Here is a 23,184-nt window from a genome sequence, read left to right on the forward strand (position 1 = left end):
CCGGGCACAGTGGCTCACACCAGTAATCCCAGCACTTCGGGAGGCCAAGGCGGGTGGATCATTTAAGGTCAGGAATTTGAGACCAGCCTAGCCAACATGGTTAGACCTCAACTCTACTAAAAATATAAAAATTAGCCGGGCATGGTGGCGCGCATGTAGTCCCAGCTACTCGGGAGGCTGAGGTAGGAGAATCGCTTGAACCCAGGAGACGGAGGTTGCAGGGAGCCGAGATCGTGCCACTGCACTCCAGCCTGGGTGGCAGAGTGAGACCCTGTGTGAAAAATAAAAAAAGAAAGAACCAATCCTGCTGGCATTTTGATCTCAGACTTCTAGCCTCCAGCATTCTGACACAATAAATTTGTTGTTTAAGCCACCCAGTTTGTGGTCCTCTGTTATGGCAGCCCTAGCAAACTAATATAAGATGATGCTTTAATGAATATATTCCTATGTATATATTTTTCACAAAGATGCAGGTATGCTGGTAGAATTCAAAGAAGTAAATGTATCATCTTTCAACCAATGATATTTTACCTCCTCTTCAAATTTGCTCAGCTGAATCAATTATACTCCCCAAGTCCCTCTCGCCTGGTCACGGAATGGCCAACAGTGGACCCTGAACACATGAAGTTCTTCCATGCCTCTGTATCTTTGCACACATCCTTTGCTTTGCCTGGAAAGCCCTTCCTCCTGAAATGCTCCTGAAAAACTTCAATACAACTACTCATGTACTGCCTCCTCTGTGGAACCTACTGTGGTAGGCAGTCACTAAAATGAACCCCGATGATCCCCACCTCCTGCTATTCACACCTTTGTGTATTCATCACCTTTGTGTATTTCCCTTTTCTTGAACGTGGACTGAATTTATTGACTCACTTCTAATAAATAGAGTATGGCAGAAGTGATAAGACCATTTCTGAGATTAGGTTACAAAAAGACTGTGGCTTCTTTCCATGGGTGCTTTCTCTCACATACTCATGGTTCTCTTGCTCTCTTTCTTGGTCACTCACATTGCGGAACGTCAGTGGCCATGTTGTGAGGAAGCCCTGGGGAGAGGGCTGCCTATGTCAGGAGAGGTCAAGGCCTTCTAACAACCACATGAGTGAACTTGGAAGTGGATCTCCCCCCATTCAAGCCCTCAGATGGGATTGGCAGCTGACAGCTTGACTGCAATCTCATGGGAGATCTTAAATCAGAAACACCCACCTATGCCATGCCAACATGCCTGTCCCACAGAAACTGTGATCTAGTAAATGTTTATTACTTTTACTTTAAGCTGCTAAATGTTGGGGTAATTTGATATGCAGCAATAGATAACTAATACATTTTCCATCTTCCCTCAATCTTTTCTCCGAGCTTCCAGAGTTATTTGGGTTTACTTCTAGTAATGCTCATAGCACAATATACTATTTTTATTTCTAAGTTGCTCTCCCCTACTGGACTGTCTCCAAGGCCAGGAACCCTAGCTCAGTCAACTTCACATTTATTGTGTCTTTTTTTTTTTTAGATGGAGTTTCGCTCTTTTTGCCTAGGCTGGAGTGCAATGGCACGATCTTGGCTCACTGCAACTTCCACCTCCTGGGTTCAAGTGATTGTCCTGCCTCAGTCTCCTGAGTTGCTGGGATTATAGGCACGCACCACCACGACTGGCTAATTTTGTATTTTTAGTAGAGATGGGGTTTCACCACGTTGGCCAGGCTGGTCTTGAACTCCTGACCTCAGGTGATCCACCTGCCTCGGCCTCCCAAAGTGTTAGGATTACAGGCGTGAGCCACACATTTATTGTGTCTTATCCAAGGTTCAAGCCACCATCATCACTTCCCTACACAGTTGCAATAAACTCCAGACTGGGCTACCCAAATCCCCTAGACCCTTCTAATTCTTTCTCCTCCTAGCTTTATGAAATCTTTCAAAAATGCAACTCTGATCACTTGAAGGCTTAAAATCTTTCTCTTCATTCTTAAGATAAAGACCTAAATTCTTAATACAGCCTCCCAGGCCTGGCATTATCTTCCTGTCTCAGTATAGTACCTAACATGCTTCTGGCCAGGCACAGTGGCTCACACCTATAATCCTAGCACTTTGGGAGGCTAGGTGGGAGGATTGCTTGAGGCCAGGAGTTTGGGACTAGCCTGGGCTACACAGTGACACCCCGTGTCTAGAAAAAAATTTTTTTTTTGAATAAAGATACTTCCTTCTTCTTCTCAGTATAACAACAACACTGGCCTCTCAGTTCCTCAGCTGAGCCATGCTCCTTTCTCAGTGTCTTTGCACGCACTGTTCCCTCTGCCGGGTATGCTTTCCCCCATCCTCAATTTCTACTTATCCTTTGGATCTCAGCTCAATGTCACTTTCTCAGGGAAGGCATTCCTGCCTTCTATTCTAAATCAAAGAACACTGTAGTTTTCCTTCAAACTGCTTACATAATCAGGATTAAATAACTGGGCATGGTGGCTCATCCCTGTAATCCCAGCACTTTGGGAAGTTGAGATTGGAGGATCGCTTGAGGCCAAGAGTTCCAGACCAGCCTGGTCAATATGGTGAAACTGTTTCTACTAAAAGTGCAAAAAATTAGCCAGGTGTGGTGGTGTGCACCTGTAATCCCAGCTACTCTAGAGGTTTGAACCCAGGAGATGGAGGTTGTAGTGAGCAGAGATTGCGCCACTGCACTCTAGCCTAGCCAACAGAGTGAGATTCTGTCTCAAAAAACCAAAAATAAATAAATAAATAGATAGATAGATAGTTTGGTATAGTACCCAGCAGAGTCCTTCTACTCAGGTGGGGATATAACATTGAGAAAGGGAATAAAAACCTAACTATTATACTTCTTAACAGCATTTTGTAGATGTTAAAATCTCAGTCCGCTGGGGGAACTGTGAGGTTAAAAGAGCATGGGTTGTGCCCAGCTCTATTCTTTAGTAGCTGTGTGACATTGGGTAAGTTACTCTCCTCTCTGTTCCTCAACTTTCTCAGCTATAAAATTTGGATATAATAATTATATCTTTCAGGAAGGTTGTTGGAGGAAGTCAATGAGATAATACGCATAAAACACTAAAAACAGGGGTGGCCTTAGCAAATGCTACTCATTGTAAGCCACTACATTTTATCTGTGGTTAAAAAAAAAGATTGCCCATTTCTCATGTGGTACTGGAAGAGGCTGGGGAATATTTGTGGTACTGGGAAGTTGTCTGTGGGAAGTTAGGATTGAAACAGTTAAAAATGTAAGGTCTCTGCCTGTAATCCCAGCACTTTGGGAGGCCTAGGCAGGCAGATCACCTGATGTCGGGAGTGTGAGACCAGCCTGACCAACACGGAGAAACTCTGTCTCTACTAAAAATACAAAAATTAGCTGGGTGTGGTGGCACATGCCTGTAATCCCAGCTACTCAGGAGGCTGAGACAGAAGAATCCCTTGAACCAAGGGAGGCGGAGGTTGTGGTGAGCCGAGAGCACACCATTGCACTCCAGCCTGGGCAACAAGTGTTAGACTCCGTCTTAAAAAAAAAAAAAAAAAAAAGTGAAGCCAGTGGAAGAAAGGAAACAGGAGAAATGGTTGCCAGCTATGTTCTAGTTGGTTCCAAATGACAGCAACACCAGTTTGTAGTGTCTCCCAGAAGTCTGTGTTCCTACTGTTTACACATGCATCTTCATAAGCCATTGCTGACAGATGAGATATGCTGAGAGAGGGCTACCTGTTCAGGTTCTTGACACCTGGCAACTTGTGAAAGCTAATTTTTTTGGAATCTGGAAAACTATCAAACTCTTTTTCTTTCTCTTCACCTTATTGGGAACCTTTTGGTTGATCAGAGCCTACCATGTATCAGTCATTCAAAAGCTATAATAAAATAATGAATTCAGAACTGCAACAAGGAAGTGACTCAAGGACCAGGGCCCTCTGCTGCTGGGACTCAGGGGAAATACTTTTCATTAAAAAAAAAAAATTAGAAAAAAAAATCCAGTCTGTCTCGCTGGATCAAAAAAAAAAGAAATGAAGAAAGACAGAGAGAGGGAGAGAGGAATAGAGAAAGAAAGAAAGAAAGAAGAAAAGAAAACAAAAGAAAAAAAAAGACAGACAAATAGTTACTCTTTCCTGAAGACTCAGTGTTCTCCCAAGGCCTCTTCCTTCTTTCCTGAAGGCACACTCAGATCTGGAGCAGAAGCTAGGAAGCTACCCTGCGATAAATCACTTTCCCCACCCTTTTTAATCTTGTGAAAGAGCTGCTGCCAATTTTAGAAATTCCTCCTTTGATCAGAAGATAAAGCAGAACAATGCTGCGGAACTAAGTTGATTTCTAAGGGACATTCTTCTAGAGTGTGTAGCCTGCCTGGAAGTGTGTGTGCATAGAGGAGGTGCGGGGTTGGGGGAAAGATAGGAGTTGGAAGGGGGGGTGTACAAGAGCCGCTAGCTACAGCCATAAGAAATAATCACACATTTGCTTCTAGAACTCCCCACAGAATAGAAACTCCATCCAATTTTACCATCCCTGGGGAGGTGCAGGCATGTTTATTACAGCGCTATGAGGGATTCATCCACTCCACATTCCCCATTGCCCTAGCCCCCTTTCGCCAACCCCCGTCCCTGCCAAATTAGGCCAATTTCTTTCTTTCCCGTTATTTGCTGAAGGTTCAACTTCTCTTAGAGCCTTCTAATTATGCGTATATACATATAGCTGATAATTTTTAGTTTAGGCTGAGAAATGCAGCCTAAGTCAGTCTGCCACATCAGATTGTGAACGTCTGGATGATGTGGACCCCCTTCTCCTACTGCTTAAAGGACAATCTGTTGTAAAACTCTATGGAATCGTTCCTCTCCCCTTAACATCTTTGTGCCCCAGAAGCCCCATCTGTAAATGGGGATAATTTTCCTATCTCTTCCCATGGTGAGGTAATTTTTAAATCTAACACGTGAGGACCAAACGCTTTACAAGCATAATCTCATTAAATTCTCAATAAGAATGTACTATTATGGAGGTTGCATGTGAAAATACTTTGTAATGTAGAAAGAGCCGTCTGGCTGTGAGTTATTATCATGGGGATATCTTCCTTACCTGGCTGCTGTGAGGATGAAACGAGACGCCGACCTGAAAGCGTTTTACATGCTATCAAGCATTTTACAGAAACCACGTGATAGGCTTCTAATTACCCAGAGTATACCACCTGACCCACCGTGAGGCCTCGGTAAATGCTGGTTGGAGTGGACGAGTTTAAGTCTTGCCTGTTCCTTTCAGTCTTCCAATCACAAAGTAATCTCGGCGCTGCCAGGGGCCAAGACAAAAATCTGGGAACCTCAGCCTAGATGGAGGAGGGTGCGGAGTCCCGGGAGAGGGGATGAGAACAATAGGGTACTTCAATGCCCGGGCCCGGTTTAGCGGGGCTTCGGACGCAGGGCCGAGGGGCGGCCAGCTGGGGTGTCCGGAGAGCTCCCCTCCCCAGGTCTGGGGTGTGCACGGAGAGGCGTCCAGAGCCTGCTCAGCATTCCTCGGGAGAGAGCCAGACCCTGGTCTCCTGGGCCCGTGCGCCCCAGCACCCCAGCTCCCTTGCTCACGCCACCCGGGGAGCGTCCAGGCCCCGCCCGCCAGCTCAGGTAGGCTGTCCGCGCCAGCCAATTCGCAACAAGCCCGGGCGGGGAAGGCGGTGCTTCCCTGTCCGGAAGTGACGTGCTGAGCTTGGCTGGCTGCGGAGTCGGCCGAAGCTTTCGGCGGCGGCTGAGCCAGCTGAGGGGAAAAATGGCTCGGACTGTGGCGGCTTCGGCGGCTCAGGTTGTGGTAGAGGCGGAGGCTCAGGCAGCTTGAGGTGAGGAGCGGTCGGTGCGGCTGGGGACGATATTCGGGATCCTGCTCTGCGAGGGTGGAGAGGGGCCCCGCGGTTCCCTGGCTGGAAGGGTCTCGTCGCGGCCCCCAGTGCGTTGGGTGCCCGCGTCTGACCCTCCATCCCGTGCTCTTGGCGCTGCCCAGCCCGACTCCCCTCCCTCCGGGCCTTGCTTCCACCCAGGCCGTGAGCAAGTGCTGCGCTGGAGGTGCAAGGAGCCCGCGTCCCCACCAGGCCCCTCTTCTCGGGAGCGGAGGTGCGCCAGGGAGTTAGTTTTGTCCCACAGAAGGAGGGCAGGCCCCCCGGCCCGCCGGCCCCCCTCCCCGGCCTTGTCCCGCGGGACCGGGCTGGAGCCGCAGTGGCCGGTCCTATTCTCTTGGCAGATTGCTAGTTCTGGCGAGTGTGTGTGTTGCACTTCTCAGTGACGGCCCCTTCTTTCACCTCCTGTCCCATCTCTGGCTCTGGGGGCCAAGGATACTTTTTCTTCTCCCCGGACCCCCCACTCCCACCGCGTTGCCTTTAGCCGCGAGTCCACTTGCTTTGGGAAGACTATTCTTTCATGTGTATTTAGCGCATCATCCTTCTGAGAGAGAGGTCAGATTAAAAAATACTAGCTTAACTCTTCCTGAGTGACGGAGGAATAATAAATAACTGAAGAAAAAGGCACATACTTATTTTCCTCCCTGAATTTTTGGTTTTAAAAACGAGATTCTCTAGCTGTGGAATTATTTTTTGGGGGAGGAGGGATTGAGGAGGGAAATGAGGAAGGAGAAACTAAGGAAAAAAGTCTGGAGATAACGTGGAAGAGAGAGCCTGTTGTAGTTCTTTTCCTATACTGGCCTGATAGAAATTGAGGTTATAATTATATTCTTATTTTGAACAGTGGGGGTTTGAATTAAGTGAAACGAAGGAGGCCTGCCTCTTTGAACAAGATTAGTTATTAAAGAAATGTCCTGAAATCTTTCCTGGTGGGTTTCAGGCAGAAAAGCTCTGTTGGGAAAATTTTTAAATATATTGTAGCATCAAAGGCCACAGCATATAAGAGATGCAAGAAGAAGAAAGCTGTTTGTAGGGGAATGGTGAAGACATAGTAGAAAGAGGGAAGGCTGCACAGAAGCCGAGGAACTAATTCCAGGAGAGACTTTGTACCTTTGCCTCCTTGGCTTGTGGTTCAACTCTCCACAAGAGACTCCTTTAGCAGCTCTGCCATAGTTGGGGTTGGTGCTCTTTTTTTTTTTTTAAATTGACACGGGGTCTCACTGTGTTGCCCAGGCTAGTCTACCATGCCCAGCAGAATGGTGTTTTTTTGTTGTTTTTTGTTTTTTTTTTAAATTTGATCTAACCTTATCTGGACAGGATGGTGCTCTTATTCACAGCAGCAAATTAGACGAAAGGACCCTAGTTGAGGTATACAAATTTTAGTTTTATATAAGATATTTGTTTAGTATCAAGACAGTGGTTACATACTGAAAAACAATGTAACTGAGAATAGAGAGATTTTATTTGTTAACTCAAATTTAGTTCAAAAGTGATTTTATGTAGGTACAAAGCACATATGGAGTTTCTTCCATAAATTCTGTACATTTTGGCTAAATTAATACATTCTAAAGCAGGTTTTTTCTTATCAAAGTGTCTTGCTATTTGTGTCTTATATGCGTGTTTCTCGCAGTTTTCTTTGCAAATAACATGTTTTAATGTTTTCATCACAGGTTTTACAATTTTTTCTGTTTTGGTTTGTTTTGTTTTTCGAGATGGAGTCTCGTTCTGTCGCCTAGGCTGGAGTGCAGTGGCACGAGAACTCACTGCAACCTCCACCTCCAGGGTTCAAGCGATTCTCCTGCCTCAGCCTCCTGAGAAGATGGAATTACAGGCACGTGCCACCACACATGGCTCATTTTTGTGTTTTTTTCAATAGAGACTGGTTTACACTATGTTGACCAGGCTGGTCTCAAACTCCTGACCTCAAGTGATCTGCCCGTTTTGGCCTCCCAAAGTGCTGGGATTAAAGACTTGAGCCACTGCACCTGGCAGTTTTTCTGTTTTATAGAATACAAAAGCTGGCATGTTTGCATTGAGGAATTTTAGAAACTAACTTTTTGTAATGAGTAGCTGTATACTAAGTTTGTTTCTTCTGCAATTAATAGTTCTAAAATTTTCAATTAATTGAAGATTGCTTGTATTAATTCCCATGTCCAGGACTCTTTCTTTAGCACAAAGTTTTGCATTTAAGCACATTCAATAAGTGAACTTATACCTAAAGAGTGTTGAATTTCCTAAGAACTCAGAGTTCTTATAGAGCATCAGAGCAGCAGTAGTGCAAAGCATTTGTTGTAACTTGTCTTTCTTTGATAATATGAATTATTCCTTTTCTTTTCTTTTTTTTTTTTTTGAGATGGAGTCTCGCTCTGTTGACCAGGCTGGAGTGCAGTGGCGCGATCTTGGCTCATTGCAACCTCCACCTGCTGGGTTCAAGTGACTCTCCTGCCTCAGCCTCCCGAGGAGCTGGGACTACAAGCGTGTGCCACTATGCCCAGCTAATTTTTGTATTTTTAGTAGAGATGGGGTTTCACTGTGTTGGTTGGCCAGGATGGTCTTGAGCTCTTGACCTTGTGATCTGCCCACCTTGGCCTCCCAAAGTGCTGGGATTACAAACTTGAGCCACCCTGCCCGGCCCTTTTTTTCTTTTTTGAGACAGTCTCACTCCGTCACCCAGGCTGGAGTGTAGTGGCGTGATCTCAGCTCACTGAAACTTCTGCCTTCTAGATTCAAGCAATCCTCCTGCCTCAGCCTCCCAAGTAGCTGGGATTACAGGTGCACACCACTACGCCCACCTAAGTTTTGTATTTTGGTAGAGACAGGGTTTCACCATGTTGGCCAAGCTGGTCTTGAACTCCTGACCTCAAGTGATCCGCCTGCCTCGCCCTCTGAAAGTACTGGGATTACAGGTGTGAGCCACTGCGCCTGGCCTATGCATTGTATTAATTTAGCATATTCCAAAAATAATTTAAGACAGGCAAATGATAAAGGTGGATGTTTTTGGTGGTGCATCACATTGTAGGTGATTTCATTTTAGTAGTTGTACCTGCATAGGGCTAAAAATTAACCCTCTCAAAGCTCTGAGAGTGCCGGAGGGCCTGAAAGAGTGACTGGTATTTGAAAGGTTCCCAGGGATAAGAAAAATGAATGACACAGTGCTTGCTGTCAAGAAGTTCTCATCCATTTGGAAGACAACATACATGTTGTAACAGTATAATTATAAGGGCAGGCTAAATAGGATTTGGTCACCTGGGCTGGGAGATGGAAAAGGAACGAGTGGGTTTGAGGAGGAAGAGGCTGCTCAAGTTGAGTCTTAAATGATTAATTCCTACTATTCATAAGGGCAGGATGGATAAACGTGATCAGGTTCTAGGCCCTGCTCTGCTTCTATCAAGCAGTGAGATATTGAGCAAACTGCTTAATACTTCTGGTATCCATTTTCCTTATTCAGGATTCGACTACATATATAAAGCAGTGCTGTACATTAGAAATATGTGAGCCAAAAATGGGAGTCACATAGGTAGGAGATTTTACATTATTTTTTTCCCCTGAATCTTTTAAATCTGGTATATGTTTTACACTTGGTACATCTCAATTTGAAACAGCCACATTTCAGGCACTTAATAGCTCCATGTAACTAGTAACTACCATATTGGACAGTATAGCTCTAGAGGCTGGGTGCGTTAGTGCATGCCCATAGTCCAGTGCTTTGGAGGATTGAGGCAGGAGGTTCTCTTTTTTTTTTTCTTTGAGACAGAGTCTCGCTCTGTCACCAAGGCTGGAGTGCGGTGGCGTGATCTCCGCTCACTGCAAGCTCCGCCTCCCAGGTTCACGCCAGTCTCCTGCCTCAGCCTCCCGAGTAGCTGGGACTATAGGCGCCCGCCACCACGCCCAGCTAGTTTTTTGTATTATTTTAGTAGAGACGGGGTTTCACGGTGTTAGCCAGGATGGTCTCAATCTCCTGACCTTGTGATCTGCCCGCCTCGGCCTCCCAAAGTGCTGGGATTACAGGCGTGAGCCACCGTGCCCGGCCAGCAGGAGGATCTCTTGAGCCTAGGAGTTTGAGGCTGCAGTGAGCTGTGATCACCACTGCACTCCAGCCTGGGTGACAGAGTGAGACACTGTCTCAAAAAACAACAACAACCACAAAAAAGATCTAGAGGCTATTCTGTCTTGGTTCCCTGCTTGAAAAAGGAAAAGGGACTCCAATGAGAAAACTATCACTGGTAATTTATAATTTGTAATCATTTTGATGGTACTCATATATGATGTTCTTTTGATGAGAATTATGGTCATACTTGCAAATATTGCTGTAAGTATCTTTCAGGTTGTTCATAGGATTATGGTTGGGATGAGAAGAAATGTCTTTGTTTTCTCTGCCTCTGTAGTGGAGTCATATTTTTGTTATCTTTATTTTGTTCATTTATGTATATTTTGTATCCTTTTTTTCCTACAGTATGTTATTTCTTTCTTTCTTCTTCTTTTTTTTTTTTTTTTTTTAATAGAGATGGTGTCTCACTATGTTGACCAGGCTGGTCTTGAACTCCTGGCCTCAAGCGATCCTCCCATCTTGGCCTCCCAAAGTGCTGGGATTACAGGCATGAGCCACTGCACTCGACCTGCAGTCTGTTTTTCTAACGTAATGGATTTAAAACACAATGAGAGAGTGCATATGGACATTTTAGAAAGTTAAAAGGAGATTTATACAATTTTTAACTATTTCTTGGATTTCTTAAAATTTTAAACTTAGCTATTTGGGTACAAAAACAAATGAGATTTATAAATCCTTTTTTAATAGATTTGAAGGCAGTTATTGTTGGCTTAGCAGCAAGTATTTATCTTTTAACCTTGAGACTGCATTAAGATAGTGTATAATTAACATGCTTACTGTTAAACATAAGGCTTTCTGTTAGTATTACAGTATAACAGTTACATTATTGATATGACTGATGTGCAATGTTGGTGCACTTAATTTGCTGTGCATTGAGTTTGGTTAAAAAACACCAGTGGCTAATTTTAGACAAGATAACTATGACAATAATACATCTTTACACTTGTATTGACTGATGGTTACAGCTTAGCTAACACTGTTTTCCCTCCAAGATCTTATTACCTGTGAGGTAAATACAGCAAGTATTCTCATTTTGCTGACGCCCAAAGATATTGTGACTTACTTAGCATAATAAATTAGAAGCATTGCCTGAATTCAGGTCTTACAATGCTAGGTCCAGTGTTCTGTTCTTTTTTTTTTTTTTTTTTTTTTTGAGGGAGGGTCTCTCTGTGTCGCTCAGGATGGATAGCAGTGGCTCCATCTCAGCTCACTGCAACCTCCGCCTCCCACACTTGGGTGATTCTCCCACCTTAGCCACCCAAGTGGCTGGGACTACAAGCACGTGCCACCACGCCTGGCTAATTTTTGTGTTTTTGGTAGAGAAGGGGTTTTGCCACATTGTCCAGGCTGGTCTTGAACCCCTGGGCCCACCTTGGCCTCCTAAAGTGCTGAGATTACAGGCATAAGCCACCACGTCCACCCTAGTATTCTTTTCTTTTCTTTCTTTCTTTTTTTTTTTCTGGAGATGAAGTCTCACTCTCGTCGCCCAGGCTAGAGTACAGTGGCGCAATCTCAGCTCACTGCAACCTCCGCCTCCTGGATTCAAGTGATTCTCTTGCCTCAGCCTCCCGAGTAGCTGGGATTACAGGTGCATGCCACCATGCCCAGATAATTTTTGTATTTTTAGTAGAGATGGGGTTTCACCATGTTGGCCAGGCTGGTCTTGAACTCCTGACCTCAGGCGATCTGCCCGTCTCTGCCTCCCAAAGTGCTGGGATTACAGGTGTGGGCCACCGCCCCCGGCCCCAGTATTCTTTTCATTGCATTTCTTCATATGGCATTTGAGTATTTAGACACATAGTACAAACCAGATTTTTGGAGTGTGTAGTAAAGAAATAGTTACTTCCTACCTTTGGGAAGTTTATATTCCAACTAGGAGAGACCAACTAACTACAATCCATGTAGCAAAAAGTACTTCAGTTATTTAAAAAAAATTGTTATGGGAAAGAAAAGATGTAAGGAATAATATAGTCAAATGGAAAATAGATAAGAGTTAATTAGACAAGATTTTTGAGTAAAGAGTTTAGCTTGTAAATGCTTACTATAGGAAGAAGAAGATGATGAGGTGTTAAGGATAGTGTTATTTCAATGCACAGAGAACAACTTAAGGGAAAACTTAGCTAAGGGAACATAAAACGTAGGTTTAGGGAAGGGTTTTCTTTTTTTTTTTCTTTTCTTTTTTTTTTTCTTGAGACAGAGTCACGTTCTGTCACCAGGCTGGAGTGCAGTGGCGCGATCTTGGCTCACTGCAACCTCTGCCTCCCAGGCTCAAGTGATTCTCCTGCCTCAGCTTCCCAAGTACCTGGGATTACAGGCACACGTCACCACGCCCAGCTAATTTTTGTATTTTTAGTAGAGATGGGGTTTCACCATGTTGGCCAGGATGGTTTCAATCTCTTGACCTCATGATCTGCCCGCTTTGGCCTCCTGAAGTGCTGGGATTACAGGCATGAGCCACCGTGCCTGTCTTGAATAGCCTAGTTTCATCTGACTAAATCTCATAATGACATTTATCAGGCTAGAATTCTGTGTGTATTGAAATGTATGACATGATACTACAATTGTTAAGGATTCTTTTTGAAAAGTCATACTTATTAAGGTATAATTTACACTTAGTAAAATTCATCTGTTTTAGGTGTAAAGTTCTGTATAGTTCTGCTAAAACAGATGAATTACAAAAAACAGTGACAGTTGTGTAACTGCCACCACCACAGTTAAGATACAAGTTATAGAATATTTCCATCACTCCAAAAATTTCCATAATTATGCCCTTTTGAAGTAAACCCCTTCTGCCCACCCCTCACTCCCTGGCAACAGATCAATTGTTTTTTATCCCTGTAGTTTGGCCTTTCCCAAAATGCCATATAAATTGGCATCACACAGTGTATATAGCCTTTTGAGACTGGCTTCTTTCATTTAGCATAACACTTTTGAGATTCAATAACATGTCTCTTTTTTATTAATAAACTTTTTTAGAAAGTTTATAGAAAAATCATGAAGTTACCAATTTACAGAAAATTTGTAATTGTAGTACAGACAAATCCCTTAAACCCTGCACCTAGTTTCCCCTATGTTTAAATTTATGTAAACTACTAATTTTTGCTAATTGTCAAACCTGCAAAGTTCTAGAATTAAGTTTGTTGAAAATGGGAAACAATGTGAAGATTTCGATTAAGACGATGACTTTCTAATGCCTTTTTTTTTTTTTTTTTTGAAATGCAGTCTCACTCTGTCGCCCAGGCTGGAGTGCAGTGGCGCGATCTCAGCTCACTGCAACTTCCTCCTCCTGGGTTCAAGCGATTCTCGTGCCTCATCCTCCTAAGTAGCTGGGATTACAAGCACGCACCACTATGCCTAGCTAATTTTTGTATTTTTGTATTTTTTGTATTTTTTGCCATCCCAAACAAACTCTGTAGCTGTTAAGCAGTCACTATTCATTCTCTTCTCGACCCAGCCCTGGTAACCACTAATCTACTTTTTTTTTTTTTTTTGAGATGGAGGCTGGAATGTAGTGGCACGATCTCAGCTCACTGCAACCTCTGCCTCCCGGGTTCAAGCAATTCTGCCTCAGCCTCCCGAGTAGCTGGGACTACAGGCATGTGCCACCATGCCCAGCTAATTTTTGTATTTTTAATAGAGACAGGGTTTCACCATGTTGGCCAGGATGGTCTCGATCCACCCGCCTTGGCCTCCCAAAATGTTGGGATTACAGGCGTGAGCCCCTGTGCCCCAGTCTCTACTTTTCGTCTCTGTGAATTTACTTATTCTAGGTCTTTCATGTAATTGGAATCGTGTAATATTTAGCCTTTTGTGTCTGACTTATTTCACTTAGCGTAATGTTTTCAAGGTTCATACATGTTGTGGAATGTATCATTTTTATGACTGAATCATATTTAATGTACCACATTTTGTATATTCATTGATGGGTACTGCATTTGTTTTCACCTTTTGGCTATTATAAACAATGCTGCTATGAGTATTAGTGTACTCCTATTTTCAGTTCTTTTGGGTGTATATGTAGGAGTGGAATTGCTGGGTTGTTGTAATTCCATATTTAATTTTTTGAAGAAACACTAAAGTGTTTTCCAAAGTGGCTGTACCATTTTACATTCCCTTAGCAGCAAAGTATCAGGGTTCCACTTTTTCTACATCCTTGCCACCACTTATTGTTTTCCTTTTTTTCTTTTTTCCAGTTGTAGCCATTCTAGTAGGTTGACTAGTGATATTGAGTATCTTTTCATGTGCTTATTAATAATAAGTTGGCTTTTTTTTTTTTTTTTTTTTCAGACGGTGTCTCACTCTGTTACCCAGACTGGTGTGCAATGGCATGATCTCGGCTCATTGCAACCTCTGCCTCCCAGGTTCAAGTGATTCTCCTGTCTCATCCTCCCAAGTAGCTGGGATTACAGGCGCCTGCCAGCGCGTGGGGCTAATTTTTGTATTTTTGGTAGAGACAGTGTTTCACCATGTTGGCCAGGCTGGTCTCGAATTGCTGACCTCAAGTGATCCACCCACCTGGGCCTCCCAAAGTGCTGGGATTATAGATGTAAGCCACTGCACCTGGCCTAAGGTGGCTTTTTTTTTTTTTTTTTTTTTTTTTTAAATGAGGTCTTGCTGTGTTGTCCAAGCTGGGATACAATGGCTATTTGCAGAGACAATCGTAGTGCAGTATAGCCTTGACCTGATAGGCTCAGAGGATCCTTCTGCCTCAGCCTCCAGAGTAGGTGGGAGTACAGGTGCATGCCACTGTGCACAGTTAATGGTAGCAACGTATTGATGCTTGTTTCAACAATGGTCAAGGCAGGGTGATGTTAACATTTTTTAAAAGGAAAAATAATTGGATGGAAACATTTTAAAATCCCTATTATATGCTAAGCATTTTATTATATAATTTTATTTAACTCTGAAAACACTATATTAGCTGTGTTTTACAGACGAGAAACTAAAGACAAAGGGAGATCAAGTAACTTGCTTTAAAAATGACAAAGTTGGCCAGGCAGTGTGGCTCATGCCTGTAATCCCAGCACTTTGGGAGGCTGAGGTGGGTGGATCACCTGAGGTCAGGAGTTCAAGACCAGCCTGGCCAACATGGTGAAACCCTGTCTCTACTAAAAATACAAAAATCAGCCGGGTGTGGTGGCAGGCATCTGTAATCCTGGCTACTTGGGAGGCTGAGGCAGGAGAATCGGCTTGAACCTGGGAGGTGGAGGTTGCAATGAGCGGAGATCGTGCCACTGTACTCCAGCCTGGGAGACAGAGCAAGACTCCATCTCAAAAAAAAAAAATCACACAGTTTATAAGGGGTAAGTCTGATATTTGCTTGCTGCTACATGGTTCTTTCTCCTGCTATCACTGTTATATAAAACTACGAATTTAATCCACATGTTGATGTCATGTGAAAGTAAGACTTTTTTAGTCATAGAAATTGATGGAGTTTGGGGGAAAATTCCAGAAGTATTCATGTCAGTTTTTCGTTATTTTTTATTATTCACTATTGAGGGTTTCTCAGTTGCAACTCAGTTTTATCTTTTTTCTACCTTAAGCCATGTTAAGTGCAGGTGTATACCATAACATTTAACACAGAAGCTTTACTGTTATCTGTCATGTTGGAATTGGGGTGATGTCAAAGTTTATGTAATGATTCATGTCAAATGAATGAACAATGAAGTAGATCAAAGTTCAGTAAATATCTCCACAAAGCAGAACTACTGTTGGGGTTCTGAGTTAGACTGAAAACTTCTTGGTCAGCAAAATGTCTTTCAATAGGGATCTTGCTGTGACTATATCCCCTTTCCTTGTCCCCCTCCCACATACAGTGATACACATATGCAGACATAGAAAATTATCCCAGTTGGATTCCCTGGTTGTGAATCACTTATGTGTAGAATGTTGCTCCTAAGGGCTGAAGACTACTAGTCTTCAGGAATAATGACTACTAGTGGATATTAAGCTACAGTGTAACCATTGCCTTTTGTCAAAATAGAATTAAGGCCTTTATTAATGTGCTTATAGTACTTGTGCAGTGGATAATCGTTTTAATAGAGTAATATGGAGGCTAAGAATGGAGTGGGGGCCAGGTGCCATGGCTCATGCCTGTAGTCTCAGCACTTTGGGAAGCTGTGGTGGGTGGATCTCTTGCGCCCAGAAGTTCAAGACCAGCATGGGCAACATGGTAAAACCCCACCTCTACTAAAAATAAAAAATTAGCCAGGCATGGTGGTGCTCGCCTATAATCTCAGCTACTCAGGAGGCTGAGGCAGGAGGACCGCTTGAGCTGGAAGGCAGAGGTTGCAGTGAGCCTCCTGACCTTGTGATCCTCCCACCTCAGCCTCCCAAAGTGTTGGGATTATAGGTGTGAGGCCCCGTGCCTGGCCAGGCTCACCTATTTTTAAACGTGTGATGAAGCTTGGGAAGACTCTTCTCTTCACTTTTCCCATGGCTCACTCTGTTTTATGTCCAGGTTGTGGCTCCAATTTTTTTTTTTTTCCCTGACTACCCTATTAAAAATAGTATCCTTGCCAGGCATGGTGGCTCACGCCTCTCACGCCTGTAATCCCAGCACTTTGGGAGGCCGAAGCGGGCGGATCACGAGGTCAGGAGATCGAGACCATCCTGGCTAACACGGTGAAACCCCATCTCTACTAAAAATACAGAAAAATCAGTCAAGTGTGGTGGCCAGTGCCTGTAGTCCCAGCTACTCAGGAGGCTAAGGCAGGAGAATGGCGTGAACCCGGGAGGTGGAGCTTGCAGTGAGCCGAGATTGAGCCACTGCACTCCAGGCTGGGTGACAAAGCAAGACTCCATCTCAAAAAAAAAAAAAAAAAAATAGTATCCTCCCCAACTAAATCATTCTCTCTCATATTACTGTTTTTTCTCCTATTTCATTTACTGTCTATATGTATCATTTTGTTTGCTTGTTTGAATCAAACCACTTCTTAACATTTCCATTGCTGTTATCCTAGTCCAAGTCATTATTCTAGACTTTTTCAGCTACCTGTTAATTGGTCTCCCAGTTTTCATTTTTGTTTGTTATGCCTATTTTCCACAGAACAATAGGGATCTTGAGCAATGTAAATCAGATCACATGACTGTGTCTGCCTGAAATTCACCCTGGGCTTCCTATTATACCTAAAATTCAGTATAGTATCCCCCTTCTTGGAAGTATATCAAATTTAATAATTAAAAAAGTTTTTATTGGTAGATGGAGATTTTAAGATTTTTTTGGAGATATTTCTGATTTTTGATAGTTGAGCTTAGTGATTTAACTTGTTTCTTATTTTTTTTGTTTCTTTTCTTAATCCACAATGTGATAGTATGTTTCTTTTCTTTTCTTTTTTTTTTTTTTTTTTTTTCTTTCGAGACGGAGTCTCACTCTGTTGCCCAGGCTGGAGTGCAGTGGCACTATCTTGGCTCACTGCAAGCTCCGCCTCCCCAGTTCACGCCATTCTCCTGCCTCAGCCTCCCAAGTAGCTGGGACTGCAGGCGCCTGCCACCATGCCTGGCTAATTTTTTGTATTTTTATTCAAGACAGGGTTTCACCATGTTAGCCAGGATGGTCTCAAACCCCTGACCTCGTGATCCACCTGCCTTGGCCTCCCAAAGTGCTGGGATTACAGGCGTGAGCCACCGCGCGGGGCTCCTTTTTTTTTTTTTTTTTTGAGATAGCATCTCACTCTGTTGCCCAGGCTGGAGAGCAGTGGCATGATATTGGCTCACTGCAACGCCCGCCTCCTGGGTTCAAGCAATCCTCCTGCCTCAGTCTCTTAAGTAGCTGGGACAACGACAACAACAACGACTACTACGTGGTGCACTCCACCATGCCTGGTCAATTTTTGTATTTTTTGGTAGAGATGGAGTTTCACCATGTTGGCCAGACTGGTTTTGAACTCTTGACCTCAAGTGATCTGCCTGCCCTGGCCTCCCAAAGTGCTGGGTTTGCAGGCTTGAGCCACTGCACCCGGCCATGTTTCTAATTTTTTTTTTTTCTTTGAGACGGAGTCTTGCTCTTTCACCAGGTTGGAATGCAGTGGCGCCATCTCGGCTCACTGCAACCTCTGCCTCCTGGATTCCAGCGATTCTCCTGCCTCAGCCTCCTGAGTAGCTGGGATTACAGGCGCCTGCCACCATGCCCGGCTAATTTTTGTATTTTTAGTAGAGACAGGGTTTCACCAAGTTGGCCAGGATGGTCTTGATCTCTTAACCTTGTGATCTGCCCGCCTCGGCCTCTCAAAGTGCTGGGATTATGGGCGTGAGCCACCACACCTGGCCCCCTATGTTTCTAATTTTTATAAAAAAATACGTCACAAGAAATCCACAGAGTAAAATTAAGTTAGATTCAAATGAGGAAGTTTCATTGTGTCATACCCTCAACTTGGACATGTAACTGCATATTTAACATAACCAAATTTGGAGAAAAGAATTAAACTTTACAAGTTAAATTTAATATTATAGAAATCTAAGAGTTAGAATTAATCTTTTTTTTTTTTTTCTTTGAGACAGAGTTTCGCTCTTGTTGCCCAGGCTGGAGTGCAATGTCACAGTCTCGGCTCACTGCATCCTCTGCCTCCTGGGTTCAAGCGATCCTCCTGCCTCAGACTCCCGAGTAGCTGGGATAACAGGCTTGCGCCACCATGCCCGGCTAATTTTGTATATTTAGTAGAGGTGGAGTTTCACCATGTTGGTGAGGCTGGTCTTGAACTCCTGACCTCAGGTGATCCACCTGCCTCGGCCTCTCAAAGTGCTAGGATTACAGGCGTGAGCCACCGCGCCAGGCTAGAATGAATCTTATCATCCAATGTTATACTTGAGAAATTGAAGCTCAGAGGAGTGAAGTGCTTTATTCAAGTTGAAATAGCTAATTAGTAATAATAGGGTTGGGGCAGAAACTCAGTTTTTCTTTTCTTCTAATTCAAAGTCCTCATTTGTTAGTTTGTGATGCCTGTATTTAGCAATTTTTTTTCTTTCCTGCCTCAGGTTTATTTGTACAAATAGCATAGGAAGTGAGGACCCCAGCCCCATGCAGACGGCAGCCCAGGCAGGTTGCACCAGTCCTTGTGTCCTCACGCTGGCAGACAGATACCTACTCTGAAGCCTTTGTAGGGGCCTGAGCACCTTTGCGAACCTGAGCTGGAACTGAAGCTGGAGTTGCAGCCTGGGCCTTGGTTTGATCCTTGTCCTTGCCCTTTGGCCGGCACAGCCCAAGCCGCTTGGCAATGCGGGCACAAGCACGCTTCCCAAACTTGGGGTGGGCAATGTAGGCAAGTCGATGGAGCTTACTGCTGACACCCTTTGGGATCTTGGGCTTAACCTCCTTTACAAGGGCCTTCGTAGCCTCACCACGTGGACTGATGGCCTGCCAAGGCCTGCATCTTCTTTAGGCCCTTCTTGTTTTGCTTCTTGGCAACGCACATGTTCCTCAGGAACTTGGGGTCCACCCCCTTGAGAGAGTCGTATCTTTGTGATCGGGGTTTCTTTTCTTTTTTTTTTTTTTGAGACAGAGTCTCGCTCTGTTGCCAGGCTGGAGTGCAGTGGTGCGATCTCGGCTCACTGCAGCCTCCGCCTCCTGATTTCTAGCAATTCTCCTGCCGCAGCCTCCCGAGTAGCTGGGACTACAGACGCGCGCCATCATGCCCTGCTAATTTTTATATTTTTAGTAGAGATGGGGTTTCACCATGTTGGCCAGGTTGGTCTCGATCTCTTGACCTCGTGATCCACCCGCCTTGGCCTCCCAAAGTGTTGGGATTACGGGCGTAAGCCACCACACCCGGCTTGATCGGGGTTTCTTTTTTTTCTTTTTTTTTTTTTAATTATTATTATACTTTAGGTATATCTCCCAATGCTATCCCTTCCCCGTCCCCCCACCCCACAACAGTCCCCAGATCGGGGTTTCTTAATACCATTTCTGTGCCATTTTCTGGGATGGTTGTGTGTGGTGTGGTTCTTGCACTTGGCCATGTCTGCACCTTAAGCCATGGCTCCCAAAGCACCTAGAACCGGAAGCTATATTCAGCAATTTTTAAGTTGAATTTCTGTTAATACCTTTAGATTTAAGAATATTTTTCAAATATAAAACTTAGTGGGATAACAAAGCCGATTTCTAAGGAAATATTCTTCAGGGAATTTCAGTTTCTAACTACGGCGGAAAAAATCTCTTATTTCAGGATAGTTTCTATTGGAAGAATGTTTTTGTTCATTTTCTGCTGCTATAACAGAATACCACAGATTGATACTTTATAAAGAAAATAAATTTATTTGGCTTACAGTTCTGGAGGCTGGCAAGTCCAAGGGCATGGTAGTACTAACATCTGCTTGGCATCTGGTGAGGGTGTTCTTGCTGTGTCATAACAGAGTGCAGGTGACCACATATGACAGAGAGGAAATCTGGCTGAACTCATCCATTAATCAGGAACCCATTCCTACAGTTATGGTATTAATCCCACAATTATGACATTGTGTGAGTGTACTCCCACAATCATAGTCATGAGGACTATGCCCTCCTGGCCTAATCATCTCTTAAAGGTCCCACCTCTTAATACTATCACAGTGGCAATTAAATTTCAACATGAGTTTTGGAGGGGACATTAAAACCATAGTTGTTTTCATAGTTACCACATAATAATTGGCTGACTGTTTAAAGTCAAATACTGTATTTGCTATAAAAGGTTGACTAGTGATGAGGTTTCCATAACGGTTGTTTTGTGGCCAGGCACAGTGGCTCACGTCTGTAATCCCAGCACTCTGGGAGGCTGAGGCGGGCAGATCACTTGAGATCAGGAGTTTGAGACTATCCTGGCCAACATGGTGAAACCCCATCTCTACCAAAAATAAAACATTTAGCTGGTTGTGGTAGCACACACCTATAATCCCAGTTACTCAGGAGGCTGAGGCATGAGAATCACTTGAATCTGGGAGACAGAGGTTGTAGTGAGCTGAGATTGCGCCACTGTACTCCAGCCTGGGTGACAGAGCAAGATTGTCTCAAAAATACAAAACAAGACAGTTCTTTTGTGGGGATTATTTGTAGTTGTTGGACCAGAAGCAATTATTTTTTTTGTATGTTAAAAGAGTTGTATAAAATATGAGATGGAGATGTACAGTATAGTAATGTAGCTTATTCAGCTTGTTAAATTAAGTCTCCTGTTCTGATTTAGATTGACCCACAATGTTGGATTTAGCTTGGAGAATATAACTTTACTATATCAGCAATATTCCCCAAAGAGCATCTTCAAACACATGGTTAAACAAATAATAAGAGGATCCATACATTTCTATTACACCTGAATTATTAATTAATTAATTTATTTTTTGAGACAGGGGTCTCGCTCTGTTACCCTGGCTGGAGTACAGTGGTGCGATCTCCGCTCACTGCAACCTCTGCTTCCTGGGCTCAAGCTTTCCTCCCACCTCAGCCTCCTGACTAGCTGGGACTACAATCGTGCACCACCATGCTGGCTAATTTTTCTTTTCTTTTTTTTTTTTTTTTTTAAGTAGAAGCAGGGTTTCCTTATGTTGCCTAGGCTAGTCTCAAACTCCTGGACTCAAGCAATCTGCCTGCCTTGACGTCCCAAAGTGTTCGGAGTACAGGCATGAGCCACCACACCCGGCCAAGCCTGAACTTTTAGCTAGCTTTCATCATTAAATGAACCTAAAACTTTTATGAAGATCCTCTCCAAGTTAGCTAAACTGCAAAGTTTGAGGACACAGTCTTCCATAAGACCACTTTCACTTCTGACACCAACTGCAAGTCTTTAGGGGCTGGGGAGGTTCCCAAAGTTTCGATAACTTGCTAAAAAGATGCTAGGAGAACTCACTGCCAAGAGCTATTATGTTCATGGTTACAGTTTATTTCAAGGAAAGGATACAGATTAAGATCAAGGCAAGGAGCCCATAGAACCAAGTTCAAGAGGGTCTCAAATGTTGGAGCATCTGGTATTCGCTCCCCATTAAGTCAGGAGGTGTTACTCTCAGTATCAATATGTGACAGTATGCATGGACTATTGCCATCTGGGGAAGCTCACTTGTACTTCAGTGTCCAGATTTTCAAATTAGGACTTCATTAAATAGGCATGTTTGATTGATGGATTGCCCACATAGTTGAGCTCAGTCTCCAGATTGGATTCAGACTGATACTGGGTGACCCAAAGTCTCCATCCTAAATCACATGTTTGGCCTTTCTGGTTTGCCAACCCTGCCCAGAAAGACACTCCTGTCAAGTATGACATAGATTACCTCTCAGGAGCAGAGGGCACCTGTCTTTGGGCAAGGCTAAATTCTTTAATAGGTAGGATGTAAAATTAAAACTTACCTCCATGGTTTCTTTAGGAACGGACTCTGTAGACAATAGATTGATTTGATCCTAACTCCATGTATTAATAAGAACCGACATAATTTCTTTCAAGCAGTCATTTAAACTACATTATAACCTCATTAGGTGAATCCTCTAGTATATTTTTATCCTGCTTGGGCTTCACTGAACTTCTTGGTTTTGTTTGGTTGATGTCTTTCTTTGTGGAAAGTTCTGGCCATTTCCTTTTAAAATATTTCTTCTGTTTCATTCTCTCTCCTCTCCTTCTTGGACTCCAATTACATATTATATTAGACCATTTGGAATTGTCCCACAGAACTTAGACATGCTGTTGTATTCCCTTCTCCCTCTTTTTCTCTGTTTCAGTTTGGATATTTTCTATTGATCTGTCCTTGGGTTTATCAATCCTTCTGCTAAGTCCATCTAATTAATTATTGATTTTGAATATATTTTTCCTTTCCAGTATTTCTTTTCTGTAGCTCCTATTACTATGCTGAAATGTCCCATCACTTCATACATATTGTCTGTCTTTTCTACTAGATCATTTAATATTTTTATCATAATTTTTTTTTTTTTGAGATGGAGTCTTGCTCTGTCGCCCAGGCTGGATGGAGTGCAGTGGCGCAATCTCGGCTCACTGCAACCTCTGCTTCCTGGGTTCAAGTGATTCTCCTGTCTCAGCCTCCTGAGTGGCTGGGATTACAGGTGCGTGCCACCACGCCTGGCTAATTTTTGTATTTTAATAGAGATGGTGTTTCACCATGTTGGCCAGGCTGGTCTCAAACTCCTTACCTCAGGTGATCCACCTGCCTTGGCCTCTCAGAGTTCTGGGATTACAGGTGTGAGCCACCGCACCCAGCCTATCATAATTATTTTACAGTTACTATTTTTTTTGAGATGGAGTCTCACTCTGTTGCCCAGGCTGGAAT

At 43.6% G+C, this 23,184-nt stretch overlaps 1 protein-coding gene and 1 pseudogene across 2 annotated transcripts in view; one reads left to right on the plus strand and one right to left on the minus strand.

Annotated features, from left to right (window-relative positions):
• Nucleotides 1-5,633: 5,633 nt before the first annotated feature.
• Nucleotides 5,634-23,184, plus strand: part of PIK3C2A (phosphatidylinositol-4-phosphate 3-kinase catalytic subunit type 2 alpha) — a 122,979-nt gene continuing 105,428 nt past the window's right edge. Inside the window, exon 1 of one of the 2 annotated variants that reach the window (XM_024254724.3) lies at nt 5,634-5,789. The gene's annotated coding sequence lies outside the window, so the exon portion shown is untranslated. 2 annotated transcript variants of the gene reach the window in all.
• On the minus strand, nt 19,003-19,905 carry LOC100433932 (large ribosomal subunit protein eL29-like; annotated as a pseudogene).

This window comes from Pongo abelii, chromosome 9 (assembly GCF_028885655.2).
Source record: "Pongo abelii isolate AG06213 chromosome 9, NHGRI_mPonAbe1-v2.0_pri, whole genome shotgun sequence".
Taxonomy (NCBI): Eukaryota; Metazoa; Chordata; class Mammalia; order Primates; family Hominidae; genus Pongo; species Pongo abelii.